The following is a 25,598-nucleotide window of genomic DNA, read 5'->3' as shown; positions in this document are numbered from 1 at the left end:
GGAGAATGATGCCTCATACGTCAGGCTGCCCATTGACTTCAGCTCAACATTTAATACAGTCATTCCCCAAAGGCTGGTAGAGAAGCTGTCCTCACTGGATTACAACATGCCTTTCAGTAACTGGATCTTGGACTTCCGAATGGAAATACCACACTCAAGGTGATAGCAGAATATCAAGCACCATCACGCTCAGCACTGGCACATCTCAGGGCCGTGTGCTCAGCCCGATCCTTCATGCTACTGACCCACCAGTGCATCGTCAGATCCAGCTTCAACAGTGTCATCAAGTTTGCAGATGACACAACCGTAGTTGATCTCATCGGTAACAACGATGAGTCACAATACAGAGAGGAGGTGGAAAATCTCGTGAAATTGGGCGAGAATAACAACCTGAGTCTCAACGTGGACAAGATGAAGGAGATGATTATGGACTTCAAGAGGACCAGGAATGACCACTCTCCACTACACATCAAAAACTCTGTAGTAGAGAGGGTGGAGAGCACCAAGTTCACTTAACTCGTGACCTATCGTGGACACTCAACACCTCACTTGTCAGGGAAGGCACAACTGCGACTACACTTCCTGAGAAGACTGAAGCGGGCAAGGCTACCAGCTACCATTATGTCAACCTCCCATGGGAGCTCTATCAAGAGCATCCTGACTGGATGCATCGCTTTGTGGTACTGTTGCTGCTGAGAAATGGATCAGAGGTCAATCCACAGGACCATAAAAGTGGCAGAGAGGATTATTCTAAGTCTCCCTCCCCACCATCGATGTGATCTACCAGGATCATTGTCTGGAGCGTGTGCAAAATCATTAAAGACCCCTTCAACCCTGCACACAGCATCGTTCAGCTGCTCACGTTGGGGAAGAAATACTGGAGGACCAGGTTGAGAAACAGCTTTTTCCCACAGGCAGTGAGAATGATGAGCGACCAAAGGAACGGCTCAAACTAACCATCCGAGACTCTCTTCTATACAAAACTATATTTATTTATTTTTATAGATGAAGTACTTGTCCTGCATATGTATTATTTGCACTGAGGTCCGAGAACTCTGTTTTATCGGGTTGTACTTGTACAATCAGATGACAATAAACTTGACTTGTGTAGCCCAGGGATAGCTGTGTCACAGTTTTGGAAGCCCTGCTTTATTTGGACAAGGAACTTATAACCTAATGTAAGAAATATCCATACAGATGAATTGGCTGAAGCGCGCGAGCGTGAAGTTTGTGTCTTGTCTGATTATTTAAATTTAAACACCAGAAATGTTACTGCTGCAAATTGGTGCAGATATTAATAGCTTGCTGAGGTCCGTGGGGTCTCTGAAATCTTTGTCAATAACAGATGTTTATCTTCTCAAATGATGGGATTTGAGGACTGAAAAAGAGAGGATTGACAGAACATAACGAAGTGAATTAGAGTAGACATAAACAGAAGGAAATTAAAACAGAATTGAGATAAAGAATAAATAAAGAAAATGTAGAGCAACAGAGAGTTAGCGGTGCTCCAGAGTGACCATGAAACTTTGCCAATGATGTGAAGGAACGAAGAAGGGCTCAGGTAACATGCCTTTACCTCCTGTGGATACTGTGAGACTGGCTGAGATCCTCTCCCATTTCTATGTGTTAATGGTGCTCCAACACAATCAACGTCTCTGAAGGGACTTTCTTTTGCTTCTCTTTCTTGACTTGTCAGCGGTGCTTCATTAATAGCCCTTTTTTGTGTGACGTTGCAGGGTAAACCAAGGTAAAAGTATTTTGTGTATTTTTGCACCCATTCATAACAATAATTGCAATCTTGAATCTTGATCCTCACCATGTTTGCCAACTATGTACAATTTGTATGTTCTCTCAAGAATTGGCTACTGTAAATTGCATTGGTGCAGGTGGACGTCAGGAGAATTAGGAGAGGGTTGATGATCTTATGGGATAGCAGTTTGCCGAATATCAGAGGGGAACAGGTTCATTCTGCTGCAAACAGGCATGAATCGATGGGCAGAATAGCCTCCTGTGCTGTAATACCATGAGAAAGAAAAAAGTGAAAACCAATAAAATGTTATCCCTTGAGACTCTCTAAAACTAATTTATTATATGTGGAAATTAAATTCCACAATTCATTTCCTGGGACAGGGAGTCTAATAATCTTTGAGACTATAAGTCTCTTCATTAAAAGTGTCCTTGCACTTGGTAGCCAAGCCCAATTTTTGGCAAATGCACATGTCTTAAAAAATGCACAAGCAGCACTTGTTTGGAATGCACAGAGGGTTGAGTGGGGACTGTTGTGATAGTAACAGGAGTTATGGTTTGCAACTTCTTTCATCCCAAATTGTTGCACAATTTGCACACTAATAATGTTCACATTAAACTTTTAAGATCCTTCCCTGCTTCTTCTCTCCTCCTCCCCCATTCCCATCCTTCCTTCCAGAGCCTCTCCTCTCTTCTCTCTCTCTCTCTCTCTAGCAGCCTCACCCTGTCTTTGCTGAAACCGAGCTTTCAGGCACGTTCTGACATGGTCCCGTAGGAACATCTTGCTTTGGAATCCTGTGAGACAAAGTCAATGTGTTTTTCAAGGCAGCTATTTTAAAATGACAAGCCAGAGCCAGTCCAGTCAATGAATAGAAGGACCTGTTCAACCATAATCACTGTTCATTTTATCAGTCTTGTGGCCAGTTTGGCTGCTCCATCAACAGCATTTTTTTAAGTATTAGAATTATGTAGCATTAACCCTTATGTAGCTAACTTCAGAAGCAATAGGATCAATTCCATGCTCATTTCAATTGGATTTAGCTTTGCTGAGTGCACCACTGTTTAACTCAGGCAACTGTCATACCCACTATGTAATTTTCCATGGCCTCTAAGAGACTTGCATGTTTATATGTGAAAATAAAAGAAACGTGTGAATCTTTTTAGGTGGGTTACCTCCCAGGACTTTTGAGCAGCTGATGAACTCCAGAGGGTTGTTAATTCAGCCTGCAACATCACAGGCAGCAGACTTCACTCCATCAAGGACATCTATATGAGGCAGTGTCTTAAAAAAGCACCCTCTATCCTCTAAGACCCCCACCATCCAAGCCATGGCCTCTTCACTCTGCTACCATCAGGAAAAAGATACAGGAGCTTAAAGAGCCAACGGCTCAAGGACACCTTCTTCCCTGTTGCCATCAGTCCGGAATGATCAATGAACCAAAGACACTGCCTTACTTTTCGTGCACTGCTATTTTTATTGTAATGTTGTGAGATGGTTATAATATGAATGTTTGCACTACGAAGCTGCCACAAAACACTGAATTTCATGACTTGTTCATGGCAATAAATTCTGATTCTGATAAACTGGCTTCTGGGTTTCAACACCAATTGTTCGCCACCAGCATGTCCTCACAAAATCCCTGCTGTCTCAGTTTCCAATGGTGTGCTACATGAAAATTTTCTGAATTTGGCTCCAAGAGTCGCCTTGCCACTGCCAAGCCCCTTAACAAGACTTTCTTTGACTACCACCTTGTCTGAGTCACTGCCTGCATCTCTCTGAGTATGTTGAAATTGAGCTTTCAGGAAAGTAAATTCAGAGTTCCTTGGCTCAGATTCAATCTTTGTCTCAGGCTTTGAAAGTAAAGTTTGGGATGATTTCAATAAGGTATTGAGGAGGTTCCACATGATCAAAAATGCTTTCTTACAGATGAGACTTTAAACACAGTTCCCAGCTGTCAAGATTGCATGAAAATATGCAAATAAGAAATATAATAATTTTCTTGGTGAATATTTATTCTCAGGTAACACAAATTACAAAGGATTATAATGATTAGAAATTTTATTGCTTATCAGTGGGACCTTGTGTGTAAAATGCTTGCTGTAAAGCAGTGACTGCATGCAGAAGTAATTAATCAGCTGTAAATAATTTTGGACTGCCTAAAGGACATGAAAATAAGTTTTTCCTTTAGATGTTTAACTGTAGTAACAATGCCATAAGCATGTGAGCTATTTAAAAAAAAATCCTTAGAACGTGAAGGAGACTTTTGGCATGTTCGCTGTTTATCTAAACTACAAACTCTCACTTTCTCAGCTGCAATGAAGATATACAGTTCTAAAATAAAATTTAGATAATGTACTTAGTGCTGCTTAGCTTGGTCCATTTGGCCAGCTTTATGGCACTTATTTTAAGAATGTTGGCAGAAAATTGTACTTGCATATTTTAGGCATTGAAATGTAGCTCAACTTTAACAGTATTGAAACTATTTTTCCCTGAGTATAATGCTGTAAAGCATCTTTGCTAAACAGGATCCTTACCCTGCAGGGGGAGCTGCTGACCTCTCCAGTCCAAAAGTGTCCCAGATGTGTAAACGTCTGAAGAAACTCTGAGGCCCACACAATAATACTATTTGTTGAAGCACAAAATTTCTAAAAAAAAAAGTCATGAAAAGTTTAAGATAGGTTGCGGCATTTTAAAATGGAGTTGAAAAGAGTGTTAACATTTTCTGGCTCTTTTGGGGAAGTACAGGTTGGTAATGTTTCCTGCAGTGGAATTTATAATGTTTCCTGCAGTGGAATTTATAACTATTACAAACCCTTGCTTTGCATCTTTACCTGCTCTTCTCATCACTCTTTCCTATCTCCCTCCATTTTAGCATTGAATTATTCCTGCCTTACACTGAATTGGATCCTTCCCCTCATCTTCCACCCCCTGTGCTTGTACTCACATCAAAAGCTTATTGTAAGAATCTTCTTTTCTCACAAAAAAGTAATTAATCTGAAACATGAACTTCATATTTTCTTCTTCAGTTTTGAAGGAAGTACAGATAGATTTTGACATAATTGGTAGTTAACATTTGAAATAGCGAACATAAAATAAATGAAATGTTTAACATCTGAATTTCCAACAGAATCATTCTAGTGACAGTGGCACCATTAAGTCCGTCATGCCAAGTGTCAGTATGAATGCTGTTCTTATTCTTCATTTCAGTATCTCTTACCCTGGTCGACAGCAGTGGCGGAATAACTACCACCCGGGCCCCTAGGCTGAGCTTAACTACAGTGTAAAACTTCAAGGGACCAAAATTCTCATCCTTTTTATTATTCAATTGCTTGAAGCTACAAAATATTGGGAACATTGTCCCCTCTGGATTTCTCTCTTTCCAGCTGCACCTGTAACAGGTAAAGAGTTCCAAAGATACAGCCAACTTCCATTTAAACAAGGGTTATGCCTTAATCTTACAAGGTTGTTGTCACCTCTAGCTATTGTTCAGCATTGGGTTATCAGTAATGTATAAAATTCAGCAGAATTCCAACAGAAAAGAGAGTACCTGTTACCTATATGATTGCATCAAATAGTAAAACTTATTGTGCTTGTTCACCACAAATAAGTAATTTTAAAAAGAAATTTAGATGACAGTGAAGTTAAGATTATATAAAATGGTATTAACATTTTATAATTGGATTGATTTGGTAGCCATCAGCTGAGTTGAACATTGTTTGAATGATAAATGTCTCTTTCTCCAAGTGTGTTTGCTTTTTCCTCACCAAGCCTCTCTTCATTTGGAGCCCCATGTAAAATCACTCTGGTGCTGGATGCATGACTTTGTTTACTTGTGAACAGAGACAGTCAGATTTTCTTTCTTGGTGTATTTAGACCTAAATGGTTAGCAGTGGGTGTTAACCAGACTCAAATAGAAATCAGTCATTATTTGCTCTCTGTCTGCTGACTGGCCTCAGTTACATCACCTGAGCACGTCTGTCCTCTCCTGCGCTTTGTGCCTGAGAAAGAAGATCTTCATTGTCACAATGTGCATGTATAGTTGGTGGGATCAGAACCCAACGGGGGTTTAGAATTCTGACAATAACTCGGTGGGTGCAGTACCTTCTAGAATCTCAAAAGACAGTGAATGAGAGGGTGGAAAGTCTAAAAGCATGAGCCAAAGCAGAAAGAAGGCCATCTTAAAAAATAGAGTTGCAAGGTTAAATGAAAGATGAGGGTGGGGAGAATGGCTGGTGGCAAGGGGTAGTTGCAGGAATGGGGATGGATAATGGAAAAAGTAGGTTGAAAGGTTGGAGGAGAGAGAAGCATTTCAATTTTAAAAGTGTATGTATGGGCCGGGCTGTAGTGGAGAAGGGTCTGGGAAGGGATAATATGCCTGTCAAATGATGGGAAGTTTTATCGCAGAATTGTTCAACACAGAAATGGACCCTTTCAGCCCACCTCATCCTTGCCAATCGTGATGCCTATCGATGTTAAACCCCTTTATGCACATTAATCCCATATCCCTCTACACCTTTCCTATCCATGTATCTGTCCACCATCTTATTCCTAATATTCACAAGCCTCTGTGTTAGTTAATACGATGCAATCAGTTGCATTTTAGCACACTGGGTACATACTGATATACAGCAGAGCAATCCCATTGTTCCTCTCTTCTTTCCTGCAACTTCGTTGTTCTGATATACCCATCAACTTCCCATTTTATTCTTTTGCCGCTTACCTACGTCACAGGGAAATTTAGTCAATTAACCATCCCATGCTAGAGGAAATCAGAGCACCCAGCAGAAGCTCATGTGATCAGAGGTAGAACATGCCAACTCCACAATGAAAGCACTCAAGGTCAAGGTTGCTGCACCACTGTGCCTGTCAAATGGATATCTCTTGGGACTGGGGATAAGGATCAGCTTTAGGTGAGGTTTTTTACTGCGCTTTTCTATGAAATGATAGTTTACTAAAAATCAAAATATTACTTTGTTGTTTTTCTTAAAATTTAACAAGAAATCATTGCAAATGCCTAAAGTTATTGAGAAAACATCATTCTTCACCTTAACATTTTTGGAACTGTCCCCAGATCCAACTGGAACTTTGTGCTTTCACGATTTGGGTTTCCTCCTCTGGACCTTTGTGCACGAATGTTGTTTTCACCAATGAAGCCACAGGAATGTTCCACTTCACGTTTAACCTACAAAATCCAAGTCACTACTTGTTTTTATATGCACAGGTTTACAGTCAGGGTAGTCATCGACACATAGAAAACTTACAGCACAATACAGGTCCTTCAGCCCACAAAGTTGTACCAAATATGTCCCTATCTTAGAAATTATTAGGCTTACACATAGCCCTCTATTTTTCTAAACTCCATGTACCTATCCAAAAGTCTCTCAAAAGACCCTATTATATCTGCCTCCACTACCATTGCACGCACCCACCGCTCTCTGCTTAAAAAAACTTCCCCTGTAATCTCTTCTGTACCTGCTCCCCAGCACCTTAAACCTTTGTCCTCTTGTGGCAACCATTTCAGTCCTCGGAAAAAGCCTCTTATTATCCACATGATCAATGGCTCTCATCATCTTATACACTTCTGTCTGGTCACCTCTCATCCCCGTCACTCCAAGAAGAAAAGGCCGGGTTCACTCAACCTGTTGTCATAAGTCCTTGAATTATTGGGTTGTCTGGATCTTTGCCAGGCCTGCTTAAAAAAACCGTTGATCACCTTTTGTGATGTTGAAATATGAGGCAGTCATCAATGTCTCTGTGGTTTGCAAGGTTCAACATCAATACATACAATATGTCTTCAAGTGAATCTTTTGTGAATGCTTAATGTCAGAAATGATAGAGGAAGATTTGCATTAAGAAGCACTTACTGATATGCATGCATTCGCCAAATAAATGTCTAATATTCTTTTTGAATGTAGCCCATGTTAAAGTGCAGTATTGCAAACTGTGATTAACCAATGGGTCTACAAAAGAACCATTCTCAGTGAAGACTGTCATACAAAGCTGTGTCAAGCTTCTATACTTTTCTCAATCTTTCTTGCTGTTACATTGCAACTCATCTTTAACAAAATTGTCATGAGAGCGGACAGAGGAAACAATTAAGAAATGCACACAAAGCCTCCTTTTTTTGAATATTTTATTTAAAAATTTTAACAATACATGCATTCGAATATATTTCAAAATACAGATGTAATAATATATTGAGTATCAATTACATGATGATAATACCCCAGCAAACCCCTCCTCCCACAGTCTCAAGAAAAGTGTAGAATAGAAGAAAAGAAAGGAAGAAAGAAAGGAATAAAAATAAGAATAAAAACTCAAAGCTTCTTTGAAGAAATATTACATCTGACTCATGAAATGGGAAAAAAGCATTTGGGATGGTATTCAGGGTCTACATCAGTGGTAGATCACCTCACAAACTATTCCCCTCCATGACCCATCAGTCATTCTCTTCCCCATCTTTGGAATTTCCAGCATTTGTCTCATTGGCTGCTCCAGAACCACAAAAATGGAATGGAAGTAAGGTTCTTTGATCCCAAGGGACAGCTTAAGGGAAAGGAAAGAAGGGCACTTATGAAAAGTCATCCTCAAGTATCCTAATGTTTTCATCGACAGAAAGGAAATTTAACAGTATACCTTCCTCTTCTAAAGTAGTCTCAGCCACAGCATGCTCGGACAAGTCAATCTTAAAGGTCCTTGCCAAGAATAAAAAAGAATTCTAGCTAAGTATCTTAGCCAAAGGTTTGCTGAAGATGTCCATCACCTCATATATTCCTTCAGATTTTTCGTAAAAAACATGAGACGGTCTCAACCACCCAATAATTCAAAGGTTGAATTATGGATTTCAGGAGCTGGGTTTCCTCCAGGTTAGTTGGTAGGTTAATAGATCATTGTAAATGGATGGTAGAACCTGGGGAGGAGCAGATGGGAATCTGGGGTGAATGAAACGGGATTAGAGCAAAATAGTGCTTGATGGCTGGGGCGGACTTGATGGGCTGAAGGGACTGTTTCTGTCCTTTATCTTTCTATGCCCACTTTCCATCTTCATCACTGCATCCCTTGATTCCCTTATGGTTCAACAATCACCTTGGATACACTCAACAGCAGAGCACTCACATCTCTCTGAGGTAGGAAATTCAATGAGAGGTCTTGGCAAGAGGAAATACTGGTGATTTATAGCCTGTAACTACAACTTTAAAGGTCCTGGTGAATGGTCTTCAACTGGTCTGCAAATCAGAGGAACATTTTAAATGTCACTGAACAGATTAAGTTTTATTTTTATTTGCCTGGTACTTTGAGAAGGCTTCTTCTGCGAACAAGCTGAAAGGTTAGCTCTAATATTCATACCATATAACCATTTACGGAGCGGAAACAGGCCACGTTGGCCTTTCGAGTCCGCACCGGTTCACTGATTTTGTGCGCCCTCTTCAGGCATTGGTCCCGGTAGATCTTCATTCAATACAGTCAATTAAAGATTACAATTTACAGAGGGTGGGATTACAATGAAAAGGGAAGATCAACTAGCACCAAGCAAGGGCAGATTGATATGATTCTTATGGTATTCATTCAGGAGTCTGATGATTGAAAGGAAGAAACAGTTTTAAAGCCTGTTGGTGAGTGCTTTTACATTCTTAAACCTTCGACCCAATGGGAGGAGGGAGAATGTTCTCGAGGTGTGATTAGCATTATGTTCTGAGCTGCATTCATTATCCTCTGTAGTGTCCTCTGATCTTGAGCAGAGCAGCTCTCACATCACACTGTGATGTATCCAGCAAGTCTGACTTTGTTGGTGCACCTATAGAAGTTAGTAAGGGGACATGGGGAAAATATCAAACTTCCTCAGATTCCTAAGAAAATAGAGGCGTTGGTGTATTTTCTTGATTGTTGCCTCAATGTGTTTGTCCCCGGTCAGGTCCTTGGAGCTATTTATTGCTAAGAACTTGAAGCTACTCTTTCAACTTCAGCACCATTCATGTGGACAGGAATGCGGGACTGTGCCCCCTCTCCTGAAGTCAATGCTCATCCTCCTCAACTGTTTTTCGCTGAGGCAGAGGTTATTATCTTGACACTATGCCATTAGAATTTCAATCTTTCTTGCATTCTGTCTCATTTTTATTTGATACCTGGCCCACCACTGTGGTGTCGTTGGCAAATCTGAAGATTAACAAGGATGACTGACAGCATAGCTAAACCAACCATTTACAAGCAAAAACTTTAGATGCTGCAAATCTGAAATAAAATCAGAAAGGACAGGAGATGTCATCACTTCATTTCATTCTTGCCCTTCCAACCTCAGTAAATATTCTGAGTGCATGGAAGAAGGCTGGTTTATAATTGCATGGAGTGTTTTTTTTTTAAGATTACAATTCACAAGAACCTTTCCATTTTCAGAGAGAAAAAACGTGTCTTAGTGACAACTTTCTATGATTCAATATGTGAACATTTTTTCTAGTTGTTTGCAACATTTTTAAAGCATTAAAACCAAGACAAAACAAAGGAAAGTAGTGAGAATCTTTGCAGTTACAAATTATTTTCTTTAGATGACAGAACTGAAGAATGAAATTTATAAACAATTTGCAAGCTACATTCGCAAAAAGCAATGAAACTCAACATGCAAATAACCAAAACATTGCATTTTATAGGGATAGACCTGATACATAAGGAAGAATACTGCTATCACTTAAAAAAAACATACTATCTATGATTTTGAGAAGTTTCCCAATTAATATTACTGTATTAATTGGGCAACATATATCATAGTTTACCTCTTCTCAGGAGTTCCCTGCTGGCAGTTCATGGAGTGACAAGTTTTTTTAGTTTATCCAGGCTCCTTTTAATTCTCCAGCTCCCATGCCCTTGTTCTTTTAAATTACTTCTTTCCTGTTTTTGGTTTTATGTTTTCTCCTCTTTCTTCATAATTTTTTTCCCTACTTATGTTTATTATGAGCATCCGTGGAGCTAAAGCTGGAAGAGGGGAGGAAGAAATCTCTACCTCTGAAGATTCAACTCTTACTTATAATGGAGCTTATTAAACCTAAGGAAGGACGTTAAAGAATCCAAAAGAGATGGGAAGGAGATTAAATCTTCTCTTACTCAGGTCTTCAAGACTCTTTGTTTTTGAATATTTTATTTTTTTTAAAACATGCAAACCTAATAAACAGAATTTTACACTCTCTTTCCACATGATATGATTTACAGAGTCTTTATTTCCCCCTCCTTACACCCTCCCCTCCCATCCCTTAAATTAAACAAATACCAAAATAAAGACTCTTGAATCATTACAGTCATCTATTGAAACTCTTGATGCAAAAATCAAGGAATTGGAATAGGCAGCTGAGATTCAAGAAGCCAATCTTACAGATGTACAAGAAGTTAATTCTTTGCTAAGCAGATCTAATGACATTTTACTGAAGAAAATGGTTGATCTCTAGGCTAGAAGCAGAAGAAACAAATTGAAAATTATCAGTCTAAGGTTTTGGCCCATAGACTAGATTATGCCTTTTATTATCTCTGAAGATCAAACTAGGTTTATAAAGGGTCATAATTCACTATTTAATATCCAAACTTTATTAAATATCCTTTATTATCCCTCTGTTTCACCTTCTGAAGGTATTGTTTCCTTAGATGCCGAAAAAGCTTTTAATAGAGTAGAATGAAACTATTTATTTAATGTATTAGAGAAATTGAATTTTGCCCCAAAATGTATTAATTGGATTAAATTAATATATTTGTCTCCTACTGCTTCAAATTTTACCAACTCAATGAAATCCAAACCATTTAAACTCTGCCATGGAACTAGACAAGGTTGCCCTTTTAGCCCATTATTGTTTAATTTAGCATTAGAACCATTAGCAATGGCCTTTCGACAATCTGATGACATTTCTGGTATTATAAGGGGTGGGATTTTCGTAAGGTCTTGCTTTATGCAGATGATGTTTTATAGTATATATCTAACCCCGATTGTTCAATTCCAGCTATTTTATCATTCCTTTATCAATTTAGTCAATTCTCTAGATTTTGCTGTTCCTTTTAAAATTGTTGGAATCAAATTAATTATTTAGGTGTTTCTATTACTAAGAATTTCAACAAGTTGTTTAAGGAGAACTTTCTTACTTTAATGAACCATATTAAGAAATCCTTAATTCAATGGTCTCCTCTTTCAATGTCCCTAATTGGACGTATTAATGTTATAAAGATGAATATCCTGCCTACATTCCTATATATGTTTCAAGCTGTACCAGTCTTTGTTCCCAAAACCTTTTTTGATCCACTCCTTTGTCTGGAGAAATAAATAAATAAATCATCTTAATAAAACTTTACTTCAAAATCCTAAAAAGAAAGGAGGATTGGTGTTGCCTAATTTTAGATTATATTATTGGGAAACTAATATTAGATACAGGTTTATACATTTTTGGATTCATCATAAGGACAGACAGAATGTTTCTATTTGGATTAATTTGGAAATTGATTCAACCAAGAAGTATTCCCTCATTTCGATAGTTGGAGATCCATTACCCTTTTCTGCTTCTAAATTAACTGATAACTTAGTTGTTAAACATACGTTGAGGATTTGATTTCAATTTAGAAAACATTTTGGATACCATAGGTTTTTATTAATCAGTCATATTTTAGCTAATTCATTTTTTGTTACCTTCGGTGCAAGATTTTGTTTTTTGTCAATGGTCAGAGTTTGGTATCCAATCTTTACAAGATCTCTTTATTGACCAAAATTTGGCCTCTTTTGAACAATTATCTTCTAAATTTAAAATAACTAAACATCATTTATTAAGATATTTACAGATTAGGAGCTTTTCAAATTCCTTGATATTAAAACTCCCTCAATATTTGTAATTAAAGATGATAGAGAAGATTTATAATCTTAAGCTGAATACTTAAAAGTTGTTATCAGCTCTCTAGGAGTTATTATTGATGTTTAGTGGTAATTCCCAGGACAAGACTAAGAAACGATGGGATCAAGATTTTCAACAAGAATTTTCTGATGCTACATGGGATTAAATCTTGAAATTGGTTAATTCATCTTTTCTATGCACCCAACATTCATTGTTACAATTTAAAGTAGTACATCGAGCTTACTTTTCCAAAGTTTAATTATCTAAATTTTATTCTAATTTTTTGTCAAAATGTGATAGATGTAAGACTGAAGAAGGTACATTATTTCATACGTTTTGGTTGTGTTCCTTGCTTTCCAATTATTGAGAAAGTATCTTCCATACCTTGTCTTTAGTTTTTAATAATAATTTGGCTCTCAATCCTTTTTTTGCCCTATTTGGAAAAAGTAAGTCAGCTGATTTAAATTTGTCTGGGCTTATTGCCAGAACAGCTATGCTTATGAGATAGAAGGATATTGTCTCTCCTACACATACTCAATGGTTATCTGATGCGGCGATGGCATGCTTGACTCTGGAAAAAAGTAGATGCTCTTCTAATGTAATGAGCCTTAATTTTCTAAATTTATGGGGTCCTTTCCTTAATTATTTTCAGAATTTATAAGATCAAGTGGAGTTGTTCAAGTGAACCGGTATGGACTTGAAGGGCCGCCATGGCCTGTTTCCGTGCTGTAAAACGGTCCCATTTTACGGCTTGCTTGTCCTTCTTTTCATGCTTTAATGGAACATATATGTTTAATCATAACTTCGTAAGGGAAGGGTTAGATTATTAGAATAGATTTTGTTTTATATAAAAAATTTTTGTCTCCTTCATAGGTTGTTCACAGCTATTTGTTAATATATGTTTACTTTGTTGGATATATATTCTTGTTATTATCTATGTATAAGCGTATTAAATATTGAAAAGAACATTTCTCAGAGACCTCTAAGAATTTTGCAGAGACCCCTGCAAAAAAGCAAATTATTGTGCCACACTTAAATTTGACTAGGTCAAATTTCAGGGCCAGAAACAAATCACCTACGCAAATCAGGAAGTGAAAAGAGAGAGGAATGGTGAGGGTAGCGGATGGCTCAAGGCTGTAACATCAGTGACCTGGGTTCAGTTCCAGTACTGTCTGTAAGGAGTTTATACCTTCTCCCCATGTCTGTGTGGGTTTCCTCTGGGGGCCCCTGTTTCCTTCCACCGTTCAAAACATACCAGGGGTTGTAGGTGTAATTGAGCAGCACGGGATCATGGGCCGAAAGGGCCTGTCACTGTGCTGTATGTCCAAATTTAAATTTGGAAATGGCAAAAACGATTAAAATTAGCTTTAAAAATCCCTGCAAACCACCAAATGCGAAAGAGAGAAGAGCATATATCCGAGGTGTGATGGGTCTTTTAGTATGTTGGTTGCCTTTCCTAGATAGCCGGAGATGTAGATGGAGACCATGAAGAGGAGGGAATTAGGAAATAAGAACATGAATATTTTCCAATGACAACTTGTTTAGTCAGGAACATATTTTTAAACATGTTTTCTGTAATAGCAACCACATTTGTCAAATCTTAAGTGACTGTAATATATTTTCTGAATTTGATATTGAATTCATTCAGTTATCTGTATCTCAAAGCTTACATGATTTCCAACCGCGTTTGTTTTTGTCTTTTGAATGGAGGCTTGTCCAGGAGGCAGACGGTCATGCCAAAATTTCACCACCTTTAAAAACAAAGAACTAAAACAAGAGTAGACTATATTCCATTATCTATTCCACCATTTAATAAGATCACCAGTGTTTATCTTGCACACTTTCTGATCTGATCTCCATAAGCCTTGACTCTGATATCCAAAAAATGCATTGATCTCAGCAATGAATACTTGAATTGTTTTTTTTTCTTGAAAAAATGATAACTGAACATTTATTAATTATCCATCTTGTGTATTTATTATCTCTTTTTAATTTAAGGTATACTATTGTAGTTTTTTTATGAAGTACCTATTCAGCTGCAGCAGGTAAGAATTTTGGTACATATGTACATTGTACCATGTATATGATAATAAATTCATTGTCTCATTTTCAATTATAATTATTGATCACTCACAACTCTTCATGTAGAGAATTTGAAACATTAACAATCCTCCAAGTGAACTGGCACGTCCACCGAAATCAATTCACCTACTGAACAGCACACTTTAGTCATGTTCAAGTTCATTTATTGTAGTGATTGAGGCTGTTTTGCAACCAGACCTGTAGCTATCTCATACAAAGTACAAGTAAGACACAGCACAAAAATGCAGGTTTACAGAGAAGTTTAAGTTGGAATAGAGCAACAGAAACATAATTTTCCTCTTTTGATATTCAATCAGGAGTCTGATAATGGCAGAAAAGAAAGTACCCTTGAATCTGGTGGTGCATGATCTCACACTTGTGAATCTTTTTTCTAAAGGGAGGTGGGGTGGGGCGGGGGTAAAAGGAACATGGCCAGATTGGGATGAGTCTTTTAATGTGTTGGCTGCTTTGCCAAGGTAGTGGGAGTTATGGATAGAGTTCATGGAAGGGAGGGTAGTGTGTATGATGGACTGCAGTTTCTGTTGTCTTGGGTGGAACAGTTCCCATATAACAGAGATGCACCCTAGTAGGATGGTTTCACTGGTGCACCTGCAGAGGTTTAGAGGATTGCTGGTGACATGCCAAATTTCCTCAGGCTTTCTTGGCATTGCTTCAATGTGGGTGACCAGGACAAGTTACTGGAAATATTACCCCTAAAAAATACTTACTCTCTCCACGTCAGCACTGTTAATGTAGACGGGGCAGTGAGCTTTGTCCCTCCCCCCAAAAGTCCATAACCAGCTCTTTGGAATTGTTACCTTTGAGGGAGAGGCTGTTGCCCTGGTATCAACCCACAAGTCCCTGTATCACACTTCTGTACTCCACTTCATTATTGATCCTGCCTAGAAGGAGTACTAGAGAACGGTTGATGGAGTAAGTCACAACCTTCAGAGCTCTAGTGAATTATATTAATAAAGTATTATTTAACAGCAAGCCAGGCAGTGACCTACCATTTGATTATAGTTGACATTTGATTATACTTTGAAGTAGCAGGGGTGGATTTTGAAGGGCTGAAATGCCTAACAAGAGGGCTAAAAATAGCCAGAGGCCTTCTCTGCAGACTAAAGTCTTAGCCTCACCTGATCCTGTCCCCTTGGGCGGCTTACTGTCAGATCAAGAAGAACCAGTAAATGACTTTGAGCAGCCAAGGCTAGTAGTTCTGACTGAACTTTGTAAAGACATTGTGGAAACCATTAAAATGGAGATAAGAATACATATTGGGGAAGAACTGGCTGCCCTTAAGTCAAGATACAAGCAGTAAAAACACAATCTGTGACCAAAAAAGTATCTACAGACACCAGACTGTTGCAAAGTTAAAAATTTCAATGTCGGGGTATACCAATGACATCTGCTCAACGCAAAATAAAAATTAAAACTCTCACCACTGATATGATAAAAGCTGGAAATCAGATGTGAGGATTTGGAAGCGAGGTCCAGAACGAAGGAACTGACAGCATGAGTAAAAACATAGTATCAGCTTTATTAAGAGGTCTGTGAACTGGATAAAGAGCAACTAGTGAACCGATCTCACCACACCCTATGGTCAATACCATAGTGGCCAGCCTTAATTATCACAGCGATCGTATGGATGTCCTACACTATGTCAGAGAATGCCATGAGACAAAACTGAAGGGGATGACTATCTCAGTTTTCCCTGACCTTACTGTGAAAGTGGCCAAAGCCCAGGTGATGTTCAACAACGTCAAACAGGAACTACGAATCCTACAGGGGGTTCGATATGGATTAATCTACCCAGCCCAACTACGGGTTACTGACGATGATGACGAGGTGAACGATTTCCTCTCAGCTGAAGAAATGAGAGTACAGGTATATGTCAAGACGTTGAAAAATAACTGATTAAATGGTGATTGCAGTGGGGACGTGCCACTTGTTGGACATTCGTATTTTAATCTGCAGTTACCAAACTTGTTAAGGTTGTGAAGGCGGAATTCCAAGATTTATATAATACAGCATTTACTACTGTTAAATTTATATGTGAATTAATTAGGGTGGATGATGTAGAGCTGACCGAAGTGCCTTACAATGTGCCTATAAATCTAATTCAAAATTAACAGGAGGGATGAATATGTTTATTTTCTACATAAGCCTACTATCCGAGTCCTTGACGTTTAGAGGCAAGGATGTTTTAGAGGCAATAACATTTTAACATTGTGGATGTACAGAGTTGTCCCCTCAGCTTAGTCTTAATACGGAGACTAGTGTAGTAAGTATGTGTGGGTGTAGGCAGATTAGGGAGGAACATCAACAGAGTAAGAGGGAATTAAAAGGTGTATTCCCAATGATATCAAATTATATCTGGATGAGAAAGACATGGAGACATGGCAAGAACTGGCTAGATTAGCGGATGAATATTCTTTAACTCACAAAAGAAAATTTCACCAGAGAAAAAGCCTTTTCAGAAGGTTAATGTGGAACAGGCCAGTAAACATGAAATTAAGTCTGGAGAGAATATTAAGAGGGTAAATTAGGAAAGGACAGAATTTCAGGTTTTGTTTGTCATTATTGTTAGATACTTGGTCATGTTCTTGCAAGTTATTTAGTGTTGAAAAAGAAGAAAAAAAAGGAGATATTACCAGAAGCTTGTATTCAGACAGCTGAACTTAATGAGAACAGAAATTTCATACCTGGTAAGGATGTTCTGGATGTATTCAAACCTTTTGTGTCAGAGGGCTTGAATTCAGTAAAAAAGGAACTTCCCAAGTGCCATTTAAACTTCTCAGAGATACTGGGGCTGCCCAGCCACTGTTGTTGGAGAATATTTCAACCCTTGATCAAAAGACGGACACAGGAGAGACGACTTTGATTAGAGGTGTTGGAGGAAATGTTGAATCAATAACTTTGCACAAAATAATGTTGAATTCGGAATTCGTTAAAGGATTCGTTATAGTAGGAGTTATTTCAAAGTTGCTCATGCGAGGAGTCTCATTCTTACTAGGGAATGACTTGGCAGAAGATAAAGTTGGGTCGGTGTTGAGATTAACAAATAAGCCAAGTAAGGGTGAGGTTGATGAAGATTGTGAGATATATCCTGCATGTGCTGTGACAAGATCTTTGAAAATGATGAGAGCAGAGGAAGATCCAGTTGATAGACACTTGCCCAGTACTTCTGAAATAGTCCAGAAAGAGCAAGTTAAATTTGAGAGTCAGGATTTGTCTTTGTCAAGGAAAGGGTTAATTGAGCAGCAAGACAGATTCTGATATTACTGACTTGAGCGAGAAGGCTGGGGATGAGGAGCAGATTAAGGAAATGCCTTGGAAAGGTGAAATGTTAATGAGAAAATGGAAACCTCGTGATGTGCCTGCAAATGAAGAATGAGTGATGATTTAACAGGTGGTCATTCCTAAAGCCTAATGGAATAAAATTTTTAATTTGGCCCATAGTAAACTTTGGGAAGTCATCTAGGAGTAAAAAAAGACCATGAATAAAATGCTGAAACAATTTTTCTGGCCTGGTTTGAGGAAGGGTGCTGTAAGTTGTTGCTGGACATGTCACCTTTGTCAGGTTGTGGGGAAACCGAACCGGCGTCCTCCAGTAGTTCCTTTGCAACCTATTCCTATTGTTGGGAAACTTTTCACTAGAGTTATTGTGACTTATGTGGGTCCCCAGCCGAAAACCAAAGCTGGAAATCAGTACTGAGGAATATGAAAGCAAAAACAGTAGTAAAGGCTTTGCAAAAAAATTTCACAGTTTTTGGGTTATCTAAAAAGATCCAAAATGATCAAAGAAGTAAATTCACGTCAGCTTTGTTTCAGCAGTTGATTAATGAGCTGGGAATTAAACAGATCACTTCATCTGCGTACCATCCTGAAACTCAGAAAGCTTTGGAAAGTTTTCATTCTACTCTTATAAATATGTTGAGGATTTATTGTCTGGAGAATAGAAAGGATTGGGACGAAGGTATTTATTTACTGTTATTTCCAGTAAGAGAGTCTGTGCAGGATTCATTAGGTTTCAGCCCTTTTGAAATTGTGATTGGACATCAGGTTAGAGGACCTTTAATGTTGTTAAAAGAACAGTGGATTAATGAGATGTACGGTTGGATTTGGTGGATCATGTTTCTAAATTTAAAGATCGGTTACAAAAAGCATGGACTTTGGTTCATGAGAATTTAAAAATGGCTCAGGGTAAAATTAAGCAATTATTTGACAAGAAGACTCAAGTGAGGAATTTTAAGCCAGGAAATAACGTTGATTTTGTTCCAACACATGAGAATCCTCTTAGACCAAAATGTTCTGGCCATATGAAGTAAAATCAAAACAAAATGATGTTAAGTGTGTGATAAATACTCCAGATTGTAGAAATAAAACTCAGGTTTGTCATATCAACATGTTGAAACCTTACTTTGATGAAAAGAAAGTAGTGGAGAACAGTCTGTACCAGAGGTGTTAGTTGTTCACAGGGTTGAAGAAGTTATGGATCATAAGATCATGGAAACAGAATCTTGTGAGGGTTACCTTAAAAAAAAACCCATAGTTGCTGAGTGTAGGTGTTAATGGACCAGCATGTTTGAACAGTGTTCAGGCTCAAGAACTGAGAACTCCTTTGCTTTTAAACAGAGTTTTAAGTTTTAAATGTCTGGTTGGAGTTTGTTGTCCTACGAGGGGTGATGTGGTTTAGCAGAGAGAAAATGTCCATTGTTTGTCAGAGTATTCTGCAACAGTTTGTGATGAAGGCTGCAAGTTGGTAAACCTGCTTCAAGACAGATTTTGAGATCTGAGTTCAGCCTATTCTAAATCTCTGTAATCAATTGCAGAGGCTGTGGCTGGTTATTGTGTTTCTGCTGAAATAGGGGAAAAAGAATAACTCCTTGTGGGAAAAATAATAACTCCTTGTGGTAACCTGGAAGTAGAGGTTATCTTTTGTTCAAAACCCAAGGATGGGGGGGGGGGGGGGGGGCGTGTTTCTTCGGTAAGACACTTCATTTGCTGATTAAAGGAGATCAGTTTGTGTGTACAATGAGCAAAGAATATCTCTCTGATACCAACAAAGATCTTCCTAAATGATAACAACTTAAGTTAAAGCACTAGAGACTGGTGAATATAATATCTGTTCAATTCTATACACAGTATGGAAGATTGCCTAATACCAGTGAACTCAGAGAAGTGAACAGTGAATGAATGGACAGTGAAAAAGAACTTTCCTGACCACATAAATATTATATACTTGTGCGCTTAGAATTAGAAGGGGGTTAGGTTAAGTTAATAGTTAAGTATTGATCTTATTATTATGTATTAAGAAAATAAAACCAGTTTTGTTTAAATACCCATTGTTCTGGTGAATTTCTGTTGCTGCTGGTCTTTGAGCTTGTTAAGTACAAAGTTGTTTTTGATGGTCAATAAGTATATTTTGGAAAAAAAAAGAAATCCTGCCATCGAGGACGGTGTCATCCACAAATTTTTTAAATGGAGTTGGAGTTGTGTTTGGCCACACAGTCATGGGTGTATGGGGAGTGTAGTAGAGGTCTCTATGCAGAGACAAACTAATTGGGAGAACATACAAACTTTATTCACACAGCCCTGGAGGTCAGGATCGAACTTAGTTGCTCGAGGTGTGGGGCATTGGCTGATTCTTCAGTGAGTTAGGTGAAAATCCTGAAATGTCCCATCTTTTAACATCCTGGAACTGGTAAGTGACCTCAATGATAGATAAACACAATTGGTTTTTAAAAAAATTCAGGATAAGGGAGGGCAGAGGTTTAAGGTGAGAGGAACAAGACTGAAGGGGGAACTTTTCACGAGCTTTTCACACAAAATGTGTCGAATATGTGAAACGAGCTGCCAGTAGAAGTGGTAGAGCTGGGTCTATCTTGGTCACCATGGGCAAGTTGAATAACTGAATAACTCTATGAAGTTAACACTTCAAAAAAGCAGTTCAAGGGCAATTGAAGTTGTATAATAAATGGTTCCCTTTACTAATGGGATGCAAAAAAAAAAGCTTCTTCATCGTCCAGATACTAATTTGGAACATAGAACATTACAGAGTACAGGCCCTTCAGCCTTCGATGTTGTGCTGATCTATATATTGTAGCAGTATCATTTAGACCCAACAGACCAGAAGTCGAGATTAACAGATTTTAATTACTATAAACTTACAGGTATATCTTGCATGCTGTTGACCCGATTCCAAGGCAGTACTGAGGGGGGGGGGGGGGGGGGTGGTGATTGGGCAATACCACCTTTATTAGGAATCCTGAGGGGGAGGAGTTACAGTATCAGGAGCGGGCCAACCAGTACAATGCATGTATTAGTGTTCCACCACATATCATCATCCTGGCCTGTCCTTCACAAGCGAAGATGAACACGATGCCCTGTAGCTCTTCTGTCCTCACAGAACTTTTGTTCTGTTTTCCATGGAGCTTCAGGCATCATGTGCTGGGGCAAGGAAATGCAAAAGAATACAAAACCCTTTCATGCTCGTAACCCTCTATTTTTTTTCATCCATATGCCTGTCTAAGAGTCTCTTAAATGCCCCTGATGTTTCAGCCTCCATCACAATCCATGGAACCCTTTCCAGGAACCCACAACTCTCTGTGTAAAAAATGTTCACCTGATGTCTCCCCTAAACTTTCCTCTCTTCACTTTGTATATATGTCCTCTGGAGTTTGCTACTTTCTCCCTAGGAGAAGAAAAAACACTGGCTTTCTACCTTATCTGTGCCTCGCATAATCTTATGGACGTCCATAAAGTCTCCTCTCATCCTTCTTTGCTCCGGAGAGAAAAGTCCTAGCTCTCATAAGACTTATTTTCCCATCCAGGCAACATTCTGGTAAATCTCCTCTGCACCCTCTCCATAGCTTCCATATCCTTCCTAGTGGATATACTTTATGAGACATTTGAGAAGATTTGGTGTGTCACTGGACTTGCATACTTCTACAGGTGTAGCATGGAGAGCATTTTGGCTGGTTGCATCAGTTAGGGTTTACAAATTAGATTGTAACATGAGTCTAACCTGCCTTATTGACCCGTGTACAGGCCAATTGGTGGCTAGAATTTTTTTAAAACCGCACAGGTTGGCAAACCACCTCGGAATTGGATGGCTGACCCACGTAGACGTCCTGCTGCTCAATTTGTAATCGCTAGATGACTGCCCGGGTGGAAGATGATGTCAGTGCGTGCACATCCTCAGTGACACGTTGGGGGGGGGGGGGGGGGGTTCGAGTGCGGAGAGTGAGCAGCTCAGGGGAGGTCGCTGTGATAATCAGCGCTTGCCCATAAAATGAAAATAGCGACTTCCGGTGGGGATACCTATATCCCTGCCTCACCAAATTGGCCGGTGGCCGATTTCGAGCCCAGTGTGTCAGGGACTGCAGCGGGCCCACTACACTGGAGGAAACCCGAGCCCTGAACAGCCCCAGTTTGTAAACCCCCCCTACTGCCTGGTGCTCAGGATAAGAACAAAAAAAAAACTCTGGAGGGTTGTTAACTCAGCCTGCACCATCATAGGTGCTTTATATGTAACAGGGAGCAGTCTTCACTCCATTGAGGACACCCACAAGAGGAGGCATCTCAAGAAAGCAGCCTCTCTCCTCAAGGCCATGCCCCCCCCCCCTACGTCACCCTGGAAAAAGGGTCAGGGTGGGGGGGAAGGAGCCTGCAGACTTGGACTCAGTGGCACAAGGACAGCTTCTTCCCTCAGATTCCTGAATGATCAATGAACCAAAGACACGGCCTCACCTTTGGCCTGATTTGCCCTATTTATGGTGTGAGGTGGTTTACTGCAGTGTTTACACTGGGATGGGGCACGTCCCTGACAACATAGTGAGGTGGCCAGAACTCACCCGAGGCTTGTCCGACCTCGCTGGGCCTGAAGCCACGACCAACCAGGCGCCCCGGGCACGTGGTGCGCGCGACCCCGACGGGCGCGCTCGCGTGGGAGCGGTCCGCGATGACCTCATCGGGATGATGACGCCATCACGTCGGTAGGAGGAGGAGGAGGGGAGAGAGAGAGAGAAGGGTGGGGGGAGTTGGGTGCCGGGGGGTGAGGGAGGGGGAGGGAGGATCGGGTGGCTGGGAGGCGCAGTGAGCTCAGTCAGTGCGAGAGGCAGCAGAGAGCCGGCAGCGGGGGGGTGGTGGTGGTGGTTGGGTTGGGTTGGGTTGGGTTGGGGGGGGAGAGAGGAGGAGGAGGAGGAGGAGAGACCGCCGCCTTCGTCAGGGCCTACGTTCCAACAATCAATCAATCGTCCCCTCGCTCTCCCAAGCGGCCCCAGGCCGGCGAGGAGGGTCCCGGGTCGAGGGAGGGGAGGCTCGGATTCGGGCCGTGGCTGCCCCTCGCTGTCAGCGGGGCCTGGGCCTTCGGGCAGGCGAAGAGGGGCGAGGGCCGGCTGTCCGGGAGGGGCTCGCCGCTCACACCGCACAGGTAACACTGCGGCCGGCCGGGTGGGCGTTGTTGGAGGGAGGAGGGAGGAGGGAGGGGGGGCGAGTTTCTGTTGTGGGAACCGATCTTTCTCCAATATAAAAGCGGAAATGCACATTGTGGGGATCTAACATTTATTGTAAAATGCCATTGGTTTCCCTTTTCGCGTCCAGTCGCAGCAGATTGAGCTCAACTGGTTTGGCAGGACTTTTTAAAACAAAATGTGTTTATTCAGCAGCAAAAGGAAAAAAGGGGGCGGAGGATTAAGAAGGAATAAGATTCCTTCCCAACCCTGGGCGACGAGGAGCGAGACTATTTTCGACGACTTATTTTTAAGAGTTTGATGACCATTAAACTCCTTTCATATTTCGTGTCCAAACGTGCAGCTTGTGTGTGGGTCCTGGGGAGGTATTCCTATTTTGTTTCAGAGTGGGGCTAGGTTTCCTCTCTCTCTCCCTCTCCGGGACAAACTTGGGACCCTGTGCAAATCTGAAGGCACAGCCCATTGGGTCTCGCACGCCTGGACCATTGAAATAGGTGACTTTTTGCCTGGGGGCAGCTACTGATTTGGGTGGAGAAGTGTTTGCCAGGGGAATGTGTTCATCTCTGTTATATTAGCAAGCCCCAGCAGGCAGAGTTTCCTTTAAAAATAAATATATGGCACTGAAGCTATTTGAATTAATAGGCTTATGTAATAATGAGGCAGGTTGAATTGCAGTCTGTTATAATTAAGATGCATTGAGAGGTTTTGTCACATTTGGAGAACATAGTTGAAATGTTCTCGATCTTCCCCGATGCTAGTGACCTGTGGTGTGATGCTAAAAAAAAGTGTGATATCTAACCAGTGTTTATCATTTAAAAATGTATTTAGGATCTACAAGAGCAAAGTAAAACAATGGTTTGAAATGATAAAATACAGGATATACTTGGGATCTGTGGAGAGAAAAGTAGTGTTAACCATGCTTTTCTATTCTCTTCCATTGGAATGATTCTGAAGATGTTGCTTTCTCCAGGGATGTTTGACTGTCTGAATTTTTTTTGCTATTTTCAGTTGTGAGAATCCAAGTGATCCTAACTAAATTTGCATAAAGTGAATTCAAGGACAAAAAAAACTTGCCAGTTTCTTGGTTTGTAACGTGCCAGAATTAATTTTACTTGTACATTTCTCCGGGGGCTCCGGTTTCCTCCCACCCTTCAAAAACCGGGGTGTAAATTGGGTGGGCATCGACTCGTAGGCCCAAATTGGCCTGTTACAATGCTGTATGTCTAAATTTTAAAAAGTTCAAAAATCACAACATACTTTCTCAATTTCTGTAAAATGTTATGAAAGCTTGTTGTAGATGTACTTGATATTTGGAACATGCATAGCTTACAAAGTTCTCCACTACAAAATTCCATTTTAATTATTCGAGTGTTGAGTAAAGCTATGAAAGTGTGTGCCTTTTATTTGAATTGTTCATAAAAATTTTGGATCGGTTCCTGTCCTATGGCTGCCCATTGTGAACCTTTTGTCATCAGAATGCTTAACCTCGTTGAAAACTAGTCAATTGGAATAGATACTCCAATCTGCCCATTTTCCAACCTTCACTCAACCCATCCACGACTGTTCCTTGGACTCTAGCTGATACCAATCATTTATTTCTATATTGTCTTCTCCAAGGCAAATGATGCCCTTGTCATTTATAGCCTTACTCTGGACGATTGGATTGACGTCAGACCCTTGAAAGAGAATTAGTCCGCACATCACCAAATTGTGCTATTAGTTTTTCTCATCATCTGCCCTCCCAACAATCTCCATTTGCAGCTTCAACTCAAGCAACCTGTCTTTTCTCACCCATTTTGTTTTCTTTTACAGTCCTTCCTTGTCCTCCATTGTAGGATTTTCCTCCTGTTATAGTCTAATCTTTCATCATTTTCATCTCTTGTCCATCATATCATTTTCCATCTTTATTTGCCTTGTTCACCTCTGGTTTTACTGCTGCTATTTGTTTTGAATTATTTTGCTATATACTTGATTTTTGGGAACAGTTCTGATTTTTGTCTCAAGTACCCCCTCCATTTTCTTGCATCCTCCTTCACTTGCTTTTTGCCAGTCCTCCTTTAAAACTTAATTTGTGTAACTCTTGCTGAAGTCATTTGCTTGCATTTTTAAATTGTGCCACCTATTTTTTTTTTTGCCTCTCCATTTTTAAGGTTATTTCAGTTGTTCTCTTCCTTTCAATACTTTCACTTTGATATCTTCAAGGAGATTTTTACTTTTAATTCTGGAAATATCCCCTCTTATTAAATGTAACAAAGCTTTGACCATATCTCATACATAGTAGATTTAACCATCTGTCACCATATCTGCCTGGTATAAATCAAATTCATTAACTCTTGCCAAAACTCTTCCGAATCTTGGTCTTTCTCAATGCACCTTAGTTGTCAGCATTCCTTTTGTAAAATACTTGAGGCTTCTGTCCTTTCTCCAATCCTTGAGCAACTC

The 25,598-nt window shown here is 39.9% G+C and overlaps 1 protein-coding gene and 1 long non-coding RNA gene across 4 annotated transcripts in view; one reads left to right on the top strand and one right to left on the bottom strand.

Annotated features, from left to right (window-relative positions):
* Nucleotides 1–971: 971 nt before the first annotated feature.
* LOC138744242 (uncharacterized) lies at nucleotides 972–22,646 on the bottom strand. 3 transcript variants are annotated; one of them, XR_011345387.1, is made up of 6 exons: nucleotides 22,539–22,646; nucleotides 17,385–17,526; nucleotides 14,268–14,364; nucleotides 6,793–6,929; nucleotides 4,282–4,392; nucleotides 972–2,013 (listed from the first exon to the last, which is right to left on the bottom strand). It is a non-coding gene; the product is annotated as an uncharacterized lncRNA (long non-coding RNA). The 3 variants fall into 3 exon arrangements; XR_011345388.1 differs by having other exon boundaries at nucleotides 14,268–14,348; XR_011345389.1 differs by lacking the exon at nucleotides 14,268–14,364.
* A 230-nt stretch (nucleotides 22,647–22,876) lies between these two features.
* Nucleotides 22,877–25,598, top strand: part of shoc2 (SHOC2 leucine rich repeat scaffold protein) — a 99,722-nt gene continuing 97,000 nt past the window's right edge. Inside the window, exon 1 of the mRNA XM_069900070.1 lies at nucleotides 22,877–23,116. The gene's annotated coding sequence lies outside the window, so the exon portion shown is untranslated. The remainder of the gene's footprint in view (nucleotides 23,117–25,598) is intronic.

Source organism: Narcine bancroftii, chromosome 10 (genome assembly GCF_036971445.1).
Source record: "Narcine bancroftii isolate sNarBan1 chromosome 10, sNarBan1.hap1, whole genome shotgun sequence".
NCBI classification, from domain to species: Eukaryota; Metazoa; Chordata; class Chondrichthyes; order Torpediniformes; family Narcinidae; genus Narcine; species Narcine bancroftii.
This window is presented reverse-complemented; position numbering and strand designations above follow the sequence as displayed.